The following is a 13,874-nucleotide window of genomic DNA, read 5'->3' on the forward strand; positions in this document are numbered from 1 at the left end:
GATCGAATCATTTACCCTTGAATATTTTAAAAACGGTCCTTTTAAGCTTTTTTTTAGCCTTTGGGTGGCATTCACATTGTGTTGTGATCGGTATTTAGGTCTTAAATAAGGAAAAAGTAAAAAGCTAGTTGTCATACAGGTGGAAGTGGAGTATTTGAGGGGTATGAAATAGGCGGGTGGCGGGCGGCGGGCGGCGGGCGCGGCGCGGGCGCGGCACTCGCGCGCGCGCCGCCGACGCCAATGCTCCGCTCGCCCGCACGGACGCAACCGTTCCATCCATAACAAATTTCGAACAGTGAACGCGTAACGAACTTTTAAGGATTTCACTGTGCACGTGTGATATCAGTGGTGCTTCTTCGACAGGTTGGTGGAACTTAATTCATTCATGCATGCATTAACATAATTATATCGTAAAATTAACATCAATTTTGTACTTGTGGGATCACAAAACGTTTATAATAAAAATAAAAGTGTTATTTGCCGGTTAAGTTTTCGATTTCGACAGTTGTTAGTATTTATTTGTGTTATGTTGTCGTTGAATAATGGAGCCTCTTCTTTCTGATTATTATAGTAATTAGATCGAATATAGTGCTTTATCTGCCGAGTTCTTAACCTCTTCTTTAAGGCGAACGAATTTATAAATAACTAAACGCACATGCGTATCCTTGTGCGGTTCACGAGAATAGTGATGGACTCGACGTCTTTATAAAAGACTTCAACGCGGCGGAAGCGTCTTGAATGAACTTTCAGACGTCTGACATTTTATAGAGTTTCAAACAACAGTAACTTAAGTATTTATGCACATTTTTTTATTCAGTGTATTATTTGCGTCACCGTTCGGCGTTACTTGCGCATATACCTAAGTTATCTTCGGGTAAACAGAGTGACTTAATCACTTATTTATAGGATACGTCAGTGTTATGTTACTTTCGAATACATATTTACCTATGTAATTTTAAGACCTTTTGACAGACTGTGTGCATACTTACATTTAGTTGATTCGTAGCCCATTTCATTCTTTTAATGCATTTAAAGATAGGTACGTACACAAATTTTATTTTTGTACCTAATTTTGGTTCCTTTGGTAGGTATGGATACGCCTCTAACAAAAAGCGGAATTAGTCCTGTTATATTGTTCAAGACCAGCACATTTCCTATGAAGTTCTTTTTGACACTTGTATTGGCCACTGTACTGCAGCACTGGCAACATAGTGCTGTAACAAGGCTTATCAAGCCTTGTTGATTTTCAACCTCTTCCTCAAATTCATGTTTCGGTTCGTTTAAAAATTCAATTCAAAATTTTGATTTTTGAGTATTCACAGTAGTTTCCTATTCAGCACTTTGTTTAACGTCAAAATTCATTCTCAGCTCAGCAGCCGTATTATTAAGACGTGCTTAAGTCTCAAATATCTTATAATTTTAACATTTTATACCTATTCGTGCTCATTACAACAGTTCTCATAGTTCAGTGAATCAGTGCTTTTTATAAACAGTTCTCTCTTACACTTGATCTAGATTTACTTAATCCTCTAAGGCACAATCATAAGTCCTACAACATTTAGAATCCTTTTAGCTTATTTTACAACGTCCAAATTTGCCTTCTATCCTACCTTTAAAACTAAACATCTTTGAACATCTACTCCAGTCTTTACTCTTACTCTACTATCCTCATCTCATCATCTGTCGCATCGAATCGTGACAGTGCTGTCAGCTAGACCATGAATATCAGTCTATATCCATACTTCTTTATAGAAAAGTAGTTTCTGGAACTACTGAAACGATTGTTCAAACTTATTTACTGATAAAAACTGCGTTCTCTCTGACCATGTTTAATAAAGATTAACCTCTTGAAAGTATTAAGTTCCCGTAGGACGCAGGCAAAACTCCGGGCAAGAGCTAGTTTCATCTATAAATCCATATCTACGCGTGGTCGCAGAATGAATAAAAGGAAATGGAGCAATAAATGATGTTCCACTTGCTTAGAAAAAACAGAACGAAATGAAAATGATCCTGTAACTCTTGCTCGAACAAATCTACCCTCTTAAAAAACACTCTTACCACACCTCGCGAATGTAGTCAGTCTAAGAAAAAAATACTTTTATTTCTCCGTTCGTGTAGATACTTACGCGTAATGTCACATCACTTGAAATGAAAGTGCATTTTCCATTAACAACTATTTGCGAGGCTTGGATGAAATTTGGGTGTGAAAGTTATTTCACGTTAACTCACTCATACAAATTTTATTTAATTCTTACATTACAATGAATCCCAAAAAATATAATAAAGTTTTCAAATACGACTTTATCCCATAAAATAATAGCGTCCTTAAAATAGCTAATCATTTTGGTTAGTTTGTGGATTTTTTAACATAACTGACAGTAGTCTTATGTTACTGTTATGTTAAGAAAATACTGAAAAAATGCCATTAATTCAGTTCACTGCAATGGCAATCTCATAGGTATGAAACACCCTTCCCTTAGAGCAGATGCAGTGAGGGCACCATACTTATGTTGTTTTACTCTTCGCAAAGTAAGTACTTTACATAGGTGTACGGGACGGGACGTTCGTCAAAAAGTTTCAAAATCTTTTGCAAGTAAAGCAGGTTAAAATTCCGCGAGCTTTTTAAAATTCTGAAAGTGATACAAGTATTTCATGTTTCGTGCGATTTCAGTTACGTAATGTCGCCGTGGACCTCAACCTCCTTTTACTCGTCAAGCGTGAGCCGGCGGAGGGTAGTTCACGAACTTGTACTGGCTATATTTATATGCAGCTGAGCGCCTGCGCACCGCGACTTTGCATTCAGCGAATGTGCTATCTGCGATTTACCTTTTGTTTTTGTATAGGTACCATTACAATTTTATCGGTTTTTTACTTCGCTAAATCGATAACGGTTGTCGAAGAAGCCGAGTATCTTATCGAGCCAGTCAATCTCTTTACAGATCAATCTGGGGTTAAACTAAAATGCTACATCTAACGGTAGTTTTTTTTACTAGTGACCGGCTGTACTTATTTACAGCACCTTTACTAGGTCGTACACGTTGACGCCTATCTTAAAGTATCAATATACAATTACCTTAAACTGAGGAACCGTTAACTGAGAAGTGTATTCAGCCTATGTGCATTAATTTCAAGAACATATGAACAGATAGGTATAAATATATGCGAGGCAGCTAAACGGTGAGTGAGATCTAAACTACATATTTCCATCAGTGCCAAGCTAACACATAATTATTTTTGGTGGACTCGATTCACCGCATCCTTCGATCTGCAGCTTAGCGCATTCCTGGAAAAGTAGCCTAAGTATATAAATCGTAAACCGATCAGTGACCGTATAGTTTTTTTTTATTTGTCGAAGTTTTTTATATTTATATTAATTGTAATTAATCCAGAACATTTGTGCAAGTTGGACTAAACAGCCCAGTGAATGTTTTTCTGGATTTCATAAATTGTGGTTTTCAAATATTTCCATACGTTGCTTGATGTTCAAAATATACATGGTGTCAAAGACGTAGCTACTCAAATCTTAGTTTAAAAAATCCGATAATTATTTATCTAACCCATACGACGAGTACCTACATTAAGGAAGTTCAGTATACTCGTAGCTAACCCATCCAATAGCTTAAATATCCTGGATTAAATTGAAAACACTTTGTACTTATTAAAAATAGTAAGTATTTATCCATCCTTGTAACAGTAATATATACTATGCTCAGGTTTCGTCCCTGTGGAAGAATAAAAAAAGAGTAATTCTCTATAAATAAAGTGGGAATTTCGAAAATTCTCTTCTTAATGCACTTCAGATGATTAAGACAAATGTCTGTCATACATAAGACTCTAGCTTTATTAGTTTAGGCTGTGCGCTTTCTGCCTTCAGCCACGGTATTCATTCATCCACCTGTGCACCTTTTGTATCTAGTTGTTTATGATAAACTTAACATATTTATGATCTATCCAAATAAAATCTCTACATATCTATCTCTACTTTATTACTAAAGAGGTAAACTTCGTTTGTTTGTATATGGGTAATCTCTGAAAGTACCTACTAAACCTAATTCATAAATTCTTTGAAATATAGAAAAATGCAATTTACCTGTAAGACGTAGACGAAATTACGAGCAAATATAAGTAACACTTGATAAGATAATTAATACACCGGAATATCTTGTTTGCTGGTTGGATTAACCGACTTTATTACAAAAATTATGGAAACATATAAAGGCCAGCGATTTCAGTCGGTATTTTTTGTTGATTACCTACGTAAATACTTGAGTAATAATTCCTATTAAAGTATCGATTATATTTTGCAACGAAAAAAGTTGGTAACTACTTAATTACTTCGCGATTTATTTTGACATGTCTTTATAAATAATTATTGCGGCTTCGCTCGCGTGATCTATTAAGTATGGCAGTTAGATGGAAATTTCGAATTAGTGAACTCACATGTGAATTACCAACATACCATGGTCTTCATCTACCTACGTTGTATGATGAATACCCGGTGCAGAATTTCATGTCTCTCGACTACGAGTAAATTCAGAAATATGTACTTAGTAGGATTTGACGCTTACCTAAGTCCGGATCCCGCGTAAATATTGGAATAAAAAGTAGCATGTGCGCGTGTTGCAGCAGCCACTGAGTCGCGTTGCTCCGAAGACGAAGGGCTACGGATTAGCCCGAAACATGTTGAGCTAAACTCGATTTAAGACGTGAGTTATCCGGGTCATTATATTTAATAAAAAGTAGCATTATGTGTTATTCTCGAGGTGCAAGTATGAATTTCAGATCTTGACGTGAGACACCGTATACTTTTAATGTCAAAAAATACATAAGTAATTGCAAAAAACAAGCAATAGTTTCTGTGTTATAACGAACAATACCCCCCCCCCCTCCATTCTACGCTTCTACGCGAACAAAGGTGCGAGAAACAACAAAGGGCAGGTACATTTAGTATTTTGACAAGTCCGTAATCCAATAAAAGTGGTGAATCAGGTCAGGGTCTAACGCTCCATTAGATGTAAAATATCGCTATGTTTAAAGGTGGTCATGTGTTCGTTCGAGTGCAGCGCTGGCGCCGGCGAATGTGCCAGCGCCAGCGAGCGGAAAGCAAGGACAGGGCAGTTCCGGGTTCCGACTGCTTAGCATTTTTAATTCTCAAACTATTCTTACTACAGCCGCGGCTGTCTGACTCATGTATCGACTGTTTGACATCGCACATTAATAATCAAATATGATTCTTGCATCATCAACATTTTTCATGAGCATGCCCAGAATACTTTTGTACGCAAAGGCTGGCAGGCTGCTCGTTTTACTCACACTCATTTAAAGTTCTAAATCTAACACTTAGATATTGCCCTGTTCAATTTTACTTAAAATAACTAATATATTATGTTATGTTAAAATATTTATCAAATGTCATCCAAATTTAATTTTAATAGTTTCTCGATCAGTGTTGCATATTTTTAGCCTGTCCTTGCAGCGGTCGCCTGACGGATCCAGTCCGCGAACATGTTTGTTTTTCTTGTAGTTCAGATCTTTTTCGTGTTGATCCATCTTTCTATATAATGAACAAGCTACGAACTATTTGAATACCTACGTTAAATATGAGAAAAAAATCAAGTTATCGTAATACATATTAATGATAAAAGTAAAATAACGAATGATGAGTAATGGTGATTTTCCACCGGCGAGGCGCATGCCATACAAATTTCAATTCTCGTCTCGCCTCGCCGGTGGAAAACCACCTTAAGAATGTTTCTTAAATTATAAAATTATGAGTAGGTAAATAAGAAGTAAGATGTTAATAAGGAAAACGGTTACCTAAATATATTATTTTGTTACTAATACCATAAAAACTTTAGCTGGATAAAGTTTACATTGATCGTACGCAAGTATTTTTTGTTACGTTGTTTTTTAACCGACTGCCCGATGGAGGGTTATGTTATATACTTATGAATTTAATTGTGAGTTGAATGTTCATTTGACTGGAGAACTTACAATGTTTATATTGCGTCCCAAACCCCAGTATTCGCGTTGCACCCCCACCAATCAACCACCCATTGACAAAACAAACGTCAAGGTTACAGGTAGTAGGAGGTATTACACTCTTTCTAATCACGCTAATGGAGCGTGTCCCCTATTTTTACGTTCGTCTAAAAATACCAACCAAGTAAGCAAGTACCAACTGCTATTAGAAAAGGTTTAGTGTCACTGTCGAGTGTCAAACATAAATTGGTAAACCTGACACTATGTACATACCTACCTACTTTTACCCGTCAGTTAAAGTTAACTTAGAGTTAAGTAGTTCTGATACGAGTCTGCCCGACAATCGATTTAACTACACCACAACATATCCACAAATAAGTAACTAAATCCTTCATAACACCTACCCGTTGCCAATATTATTGTAAGCGTTTGGCTATGGGTCTACATAGTGCGACAAGGACGGATCAGCGCGAGTGAGAGACACTGCCCATTTTATGGTGCAGTATGCGTTTTTGCCAGAGCCTTTCTGCTTATTGGGCATGGCTTAAGTAAAGAACGCCTTCACTTAAATCTTTTAGTTGTAATACTTCGTACCTGGCAAGTGTTACGTGTGTTTAAAGGTGAACTTTATGTTTTAGTTGAGGTCGCTTGTAGGTATGTATGAACGCATAAAGTCTATTTCAAACAAATTATCAATGAATAGTTATTGCCCGCGACTCTGTCCGCGCAGAATTCGCTTATCGCTATCCCGCGGGAACTATGTCCTTTCCTGGGGTTCAAACTATATGTGTACCGAATTTCATCTAAATCGGTTCAGCAGTTTAGACGTGATAAGGTAACAAACAAACAAACTCCAAAAACTTTCGTTTTTATAATATTAGTGGGATTAACTTAAATGAATGACTGTAAAGCCACCTAACCTTCCAAACCCAGAAAACACCAATAGTTTAAATTAGAGCAATTTGGTAATAATCTATTACTTAAATGCAATTACAGTCGCCGTCGCCGTCCAATATAAAAACATTGCAAATCTTCTTTACCTACAGTAAATAACAATGTCAATGAGATTTAATTGAATTAAAAATGTAGAATTGAATGATGAATGGCGGAAACAAATAGGCTAGAGAAACGCGAAAATCTTTTGTGATGGTTTTTGAAAATATAAGTAATAGGATATCGCTTGTTCAAACCTTAAGCCAAAGAGGAGAATTCCAAAGATTAATGAATGATGGAAAGAAGAAGAAGGAGGAACAGTAAGAAGAAAATGTATTGCAGATCGAAGGGAGGAGATGAACTGAAACGCTCATGGAGGGATTAAAGAGTACGTACATACTCCCACTGTATCTAAATCAATAAGAGCAAATGTTAAGGTGCAAGCGGATCGAAAGCCACTTGTGATGAATAAGTATGAATTGACTGAATTTGGATACGTTCAACCTAATGGGGAATGTCTGAAAAATTTAGAGACGCTTTAAACTTTTTATATCAATATGAATAACCTTTCTAATTAACAGAAAAAAATATCAGATTTTTAAGTAGTATCAATTAATTTAAAAAAATGAAAGAGTTGTCTTTACCGCCAAATTACGACAGTCCGGTCAATTACGGGTTGTTCCATAGTCCAGAATAAAAAGCATTAAAAAAGAATTTATGTGTCTTTGACTTGCTTTGACTTGATCGTTTTGACAGGTGACACTCTTTACCGGGCCGAATAATACTGACATGGAAATACCGACCTTGTTTTTCATGTACTCGCCCATAGAAACTAACAGTCATGAGCTTCTATGGGTGTGTAGATGAAAAACAGGGTTGGTATTTCCATGTCGGTATTATCCGAGCCGGTAAATTGTGTCACCTGTCAAAACGATCGAGTCAAAGACACATAAATTCTTGGCCGTAAAAAAAACTTTTACATTTTTTTAAATTCATTAAATGCTAAGTATTTAAAAATCTGATATTTTTTTCTGTTAATTAGAAAGGTTATTCCTATCGATAAAAAAAGTTTCAAGCGTTTCTAAAATTTTCATCCATTCCCCATTCAATCAACTGCTCCTTCTAGTCATATAGTACCTAATATGTTTAACGGGAAATACAAAGCAAGTTAGGTTAGTTTGAAGTAAAATGATAATGCGGATTTTATGTGTTTATCCGTATTAATAAATTCTAGTGCGGTTCATTCGCTGTCGTTACCGCTCAACCGCTTATGCCTTTCGTAAGGACATTAGACAAAAGCACTCAGTCGCCGGCCTTCGCCCGACCGGTCGTCGAGCCCGCTTACTTTCGTGCTAAGCTGCCTTGCATCTACTCTACACCACACAGCCGGCATGCCAAACATACCATTCGATTAATACTTAAATCTGTCTAACATTATACATATAACTGTTTGTTCAATTTCCTGAACATGCAACATTACTTATGTGTTTGAAAATGCTTGTACTGTTTTCTTTCATTTTCATGTATTTACTGTCGTTTTATCATGTACCTCAGTTTGGTTAGTATTAGTAAACCAGGGATCTGCTACGAGCTAAGATTCCAATATTAATAAGTAGGTACATTGTAGTACATTGAAAGTAGGTCTATTTCGTTTACGCGAATATTGAATTCAGTTGCTTGTAGGAGAAATTCTTGCAATAAAGTTAACTGTTTCATTATCCCTTCATTAATTATTAAATTTAAGTAGATACCTATGGGGAATTGCGCTTCATGACTAACTCTTGCCTTAATCTGCACTACTTTACTATGCATTCGGCAATGACAACTCATAAGTTAAGTATCAAACTTTTGAAAGAGGTCGTAAATACATGGACCAGTGTTATTCAATCTTAGTAGGTAAGTACCTACGTAAAATTATATCGCGACCCTTTCCTTTAACCTGTAAGTGTTAAGTCAACAGTTAAAATTTAACTTGTTTTATTACAATTACTAAAACCATAGAACCTCCTCATTAACGTGAATCTGACTCATTGATATCGATTTGTGTTAATTTATCAACGACTAAAATATGTTTTTTTTACTGAGGCTTCACGACTCCCCAAAGGATCGCTTCACGCGTCCCTCACGTTGAAAAACGCCCTCATAGAACTAGAACTAGAACGGTGACAAAAAAATTGAAAGCAATTTTCGAAATAAAAATTATCACGGAAAAAATGTTTGGGTCCATGTATCTGGTGACTTAGAAAAACTAACACCTGATCAACTGACAAATTAATAGTTACGAACAAATTAAAGTTCACTAACTAAGAATACAAAAGGCGACTACAGCAAGCAAGATATTTACTGCTACGTCTTGCTCTACTAGAGTGAATTGACACATCTCTAAATTTTAGTTACTGGGCAGGCTACGTTACAGTGAGATTGAGTGGAACGCTCACCCAAACGTAGAGGCATTACGCCACGCGAGGAGAAGATACAGCACGGTCACGAGAACCACCGGCCACGAGTAATCACGTGGAGTGCATGTTCTTAAGGCCGTGTCCACACCGCATTACGTATTCGTAGCAAATATTACGTAAACCCGTTTTCAGTAATCATCGATAGGTGCTGCAACCAGCGGGTCAACAATTTAATTTAACGCAACATAGCGAGCGAGAGTGACCGTTCCATTTGACAGTTTCTTGTTTTTAATATTTTGGAATAAGAATGTCTTAAAATGCCTAATATAACAATTTATTGAATTATTAAAACTTAAAATACCTATGGCGTGGTTGACATTGTAAATTAGATTGCTAGTTTAAAGTCTTAACAAAGAAACTAGTAAATCTATACGAATACTAGCGGTTGCCCGCGACTCCGTCCGCGTAGATATATGAAAAATAGTTTACGTCCTATTCTCAGACCTACCGAATATACAAGAAAAAGAAACAAAAAATCGGTCGCGCTGTTGTGGAGGAGTTTGGTCATAAACATTGTGACACGAGAACTTTTTAAATTAGGTTAGATTAGAGATTTTAAAGAGGATAGATTTGGATTTTTGGATGTTTTATTAGAATGCTTTATTATTCCAAAATGCCATAGGTTACTTTATTTATTACCAGAAAAAAATAGGATTCCGTGCCAAAACCTCAATAACGTAACTTAAAGCGAAGAAAAAGTTGCAATAAAATATATTTCATCGGATGCGCTGCAAAAACTAAACTATTGATGATAGAACAAAAAAAATCTAAGATATTAAAGAATATATCAATATCTACAAAAAACTTCGCGATACCATATTATGATCAACTATTGTAGTTATGTCACTATAAGCTACTTTTTTACGTTTTAAAAGTTGATAGAAATGCCGATCAAAGTTAGACCATGTTATCCATACTTACCCTTCATCTTTATCTAAATAAATCATTTAATATCCAAGACTGTTGCAATACCTGTAGATTACTTTTTGAATTATTCGAATCGGACCTTCTTTCAAAATATATTAATTACGAATTTAAAAATATCAATATAATGAATATCAATACAATTTACTCGACGTCGACGCGCCCCCCCTTCGCGCGCGCGGGTATAGTTTTGGGAAAAGGCGCTGGAAAATGTCTGTGAAGTGCCTACGAGACCTTTTTACCCTTACCCAACAGTCCAAAGGAGGGTTATTTGAAAAATTGTACCCGTGCGGAGCCGGGTCGCGTAGGTACATGCTTAATTAATTACATGCACACAATAAATTTACACGATAAATTAAGTTTGAAAATTTAAGCCTCGAACTGGACGTCAGCGGGCAGCGTCGCGGCGAGCGCTTTTTCTGTTCATTGCGTATATCGCTACGTAGCCAATGTACGGCGACCGCCTCGACTGCGCAATGAATAGAGAACATGCTCAGCTCACCGCTCCGTTACCGCCCCGCTGCCCGCGCTGGCACTTGGTCCGCAGTTTTGGTATGTTAGTGTGGCCATAAATCGATTAAGTATGTATGTATGTATGTAAACTCTTTATTGTACAAAAGAAAATAAACAAAACACAATTGACTAACTTAACTAACTACCTACTAACTTAAGTCATGTTATTCTACATACCTAATTTAAATAGCATGCTTACTTGCTAGCAATTGCCGCAAACGCCATTTACGACGCATCAGCGAATTCGTGTATTTGTGCCAAGTAGCGCCTGCATAACGCAACCCACGCCGCGCAGGCCGATTGCAAGGCGCGCAAGCGCATGCCGACGCACCCGCGGGGCTACTCCGAAATTCGAAAATCGAAGTTCGTGTCGTTCCGTCCCTCTGACACTTATACTATTTAATATGAGAGTGAGAGGGACGGTACGATACGAACTTCGATTTTCGAATTTCAAAGTAGGCACTCTGACGTGGACGCGAATAGGGATCGATTGCTAACTTCGTCACATCACATAGTTTAGTATAAGCATAAGATTGCACATTAATATTCAAATGACACTACAAGGTCGTATGAAATAATAATAATCCAAACATAATTTCTTGTATTATGCATAATATTTCATTCAATATTAATTTATGCTTTTTACCTAGACCGGTATTTTATAGTGACGCAATCAATACACTACACATAATTAATTATACATGTAAGTACGCGTAAAACTTGGGGTTTCGGAATATAGACGTGCAGGCATAGCTGTTGCCCGCGACTTCGTCTGCATCCCACGGGCACATAGCACTTTCCCGGGATAAATGTCACTTAAGTTCGTGCAACGTCAGTTGTTTATTATTGTGATAAAATACAACATGAAGTGGTGTATTGTAATTAATATGTTCCCAACCCAATATTATGTATTACATGAATCCGCTAGATCACTTCTTATATTTTATACCTATTCAGATCTGCACAAACAAACCTTTTTAGGAAATTTTATTAAAGGATTACGATTTTTCGGCGCTTGCTGTTGAGAGCTTAGGGTCCTGGTCAGCCGACATGAAGTATTTTATGAAGGCCCTGTCATCCCGGTTGGTCGACGCTTCTGGGGACCCAAGAGCTGGCGCGTAGGTACTTATCCCAACGGATCTCACTTGCGGTCCAAAGGGGTAATGCGGCCAGCGTCATGGGAACCCTGCCACAGGCAGATCTTTTAGACGGGGTATTATTTTTATAATTTTCATTGTCATAGTTAGTTAAGATATCTTAGGTTAGTTCTTTTTTATGTATGTAAACTCATAATTTTAAAAAATAATCTAAATAAATAATTATTTTTATTAACAAAAAAAACATACCTAAGGCAAGCTTGTGTAGAAAAATAAACATTTATAAAAAAACTATAAACTATTGATTAGCTATTGCATTTCATACTACACCATTTCTATATCTTGTACTTATATCATTTGGCTGGGCGAATATTCAGCGTTTTCGCAGCATTTTGTTTGGCATTAGTGTCTGCGCAGGTGTTATTAAAATTAAAAGAGGTAATGCCCAAGGTTGTTCTTTTATGAGATTTGAAGACAATACCGATGCTGAATATAAAATTCTTGTGACTTGTCTTTCTGTTGTAATAATAACCGTAGGACGCTAATAATGACGTTAGAGCACGCGGTCGAACGCGGCTACATCTATTAAATATGATTCTGTCTCTTAAGTAGTAGGGCTAAAATATTGGATGTCAAATTTAAACCACACCCAGGAGTCAGACTGACTTGAAATTTATTATACTATATGGATGGGTTAGCTGAAAATGCAAGTATAGTCAACCAAAAATACTGTTAGCGAGAAAAGCTTATATTTTTAACAAAAGCTAAGTATTTCATATCATTGTAGTATTTAACTAACACAGGACTGAATAGAATCAAGTTAAAAATGGACACTATCAAACTTTGTCTCAATACCTGTGGCCCATATTCCATTCCATGTGGTATTGGTCTCCACCGGCAAAATCCCAGCTACCTATATTTAATACGTACCATACTAGCAGGCTCTTATGAAGTCGTATCTAATGCTACATAAAATAAAGTAGAATTGGATAAGAACATCATCATAAAATATTAGCAAACCTGTAATAATCGGTGAAACGATAAGCTGTCTGTCACGTCGCGGTGCCACTGCCGCGTGCGGAAGGTCAAGTTGCAAAACCGCTGGCACCCGAATCAGTGCTCGACGTGTTTACGCTCATGTAGACCCAGCTCAAAATGCACAGTTAACGATTCATTAACTAGGTAACAAGTCACTTTAGAAAACTATATTAAAACTACACGCTTGAACGGCACTAAATAGGATTGAGTAAACGATTGTTACGCAACATGAACTGCGTGCTGCAAAATGGTCTGATATTTAAAGATGACAGGATGATTCTTTGGTATTCCAATCGTTCTTAATTACTTTCGTTTTGTTACTGACGAAATAAGTGGCAAATAACGACAAGCAACAACTTCTGACACCAATTCACAGCTGTACTGAGACCAGTAAATAGGTACCTACCTACTGGTTTATTAACAGACTTCAAAAAAGAGGAGGTTATCAATTCGATTGAATTTTTGTATAATGTTTTGGTAAAGCTTACTTGACTTGTGATTTCGTAATCATGTTGTTACTTAAAATTAAAGCGAATTAAACCTTAACGGTATAAGTAGGTAATATTTAATGAAATAACACTCATGTGGCAGTAAAACACGTTATATTATTATTATGTTTTGCTATTGCTAAATTATTTGAATGCATTGAGCAGATACTAAAACGAAATGTTCTTTTGTTTCAGTTTAGACAATCAAAACAAGGATAGTGACTTATTTAACCAGTATGGACCATTTGAATCGCATTATTAGTGCTTAACCTGGCGAAACTTGTGCGACAGACTTATTAAATGGATATACAAGTCTAATAACTAAGTGAAGAACGGATTTTACTTTAAGCAATTGTGCTAAGCCTCTTAAATTTTTAACTTTGACCTTGGTAAGTGTATCTTTTAAATATTTAAGTAATGACATGCAGCGACCAAATATA

At 36.5% G+C, this 13,874-nt stretch overlaps 1 protein-coding gene across 2 annotated transcripts in view; it reads left to right on the plus strand.

The window, feature by feature from the left end:
• The first annotated feature begins 217 nt into the window (after positions 1 to 217).
• LOC141430673 (uncharacterized) overlaps positions 218 to 13,874 on the plus strand; it is a 61,929-nt gene continuing 48,272 nt past the window's right edge. The window contains exons 1-2 of one of the 2 annotated variants that reach the window (XM_074091513.1): positions 218 to 363; positions 13,630 to 13,823. The gene's annotated coding sequence lies outside the window, so the exon portion shown is untranslated. The remainder of the gene's footprint in view (positions 364 to 13,629; positions 13,824 to 13,874) is intronic. The other variant, XM_074091520.1, reaches the window with a different exon arrangement.

The sequence above is a fragment of the Choristoneura fumiferana genome, chromosome Z (genome assembly GCF_025370935.1).
Source record: "Choristoneura fumiferana chromosome Z, NRCan_CFum_1, whole genome shotgun sequence".
NCBI lineage: Eukaryota > Metazoa > Arthropoda > Insecta > Lepidoptera > Tortricidae > Choristoneura > Choristoneura fumiferana.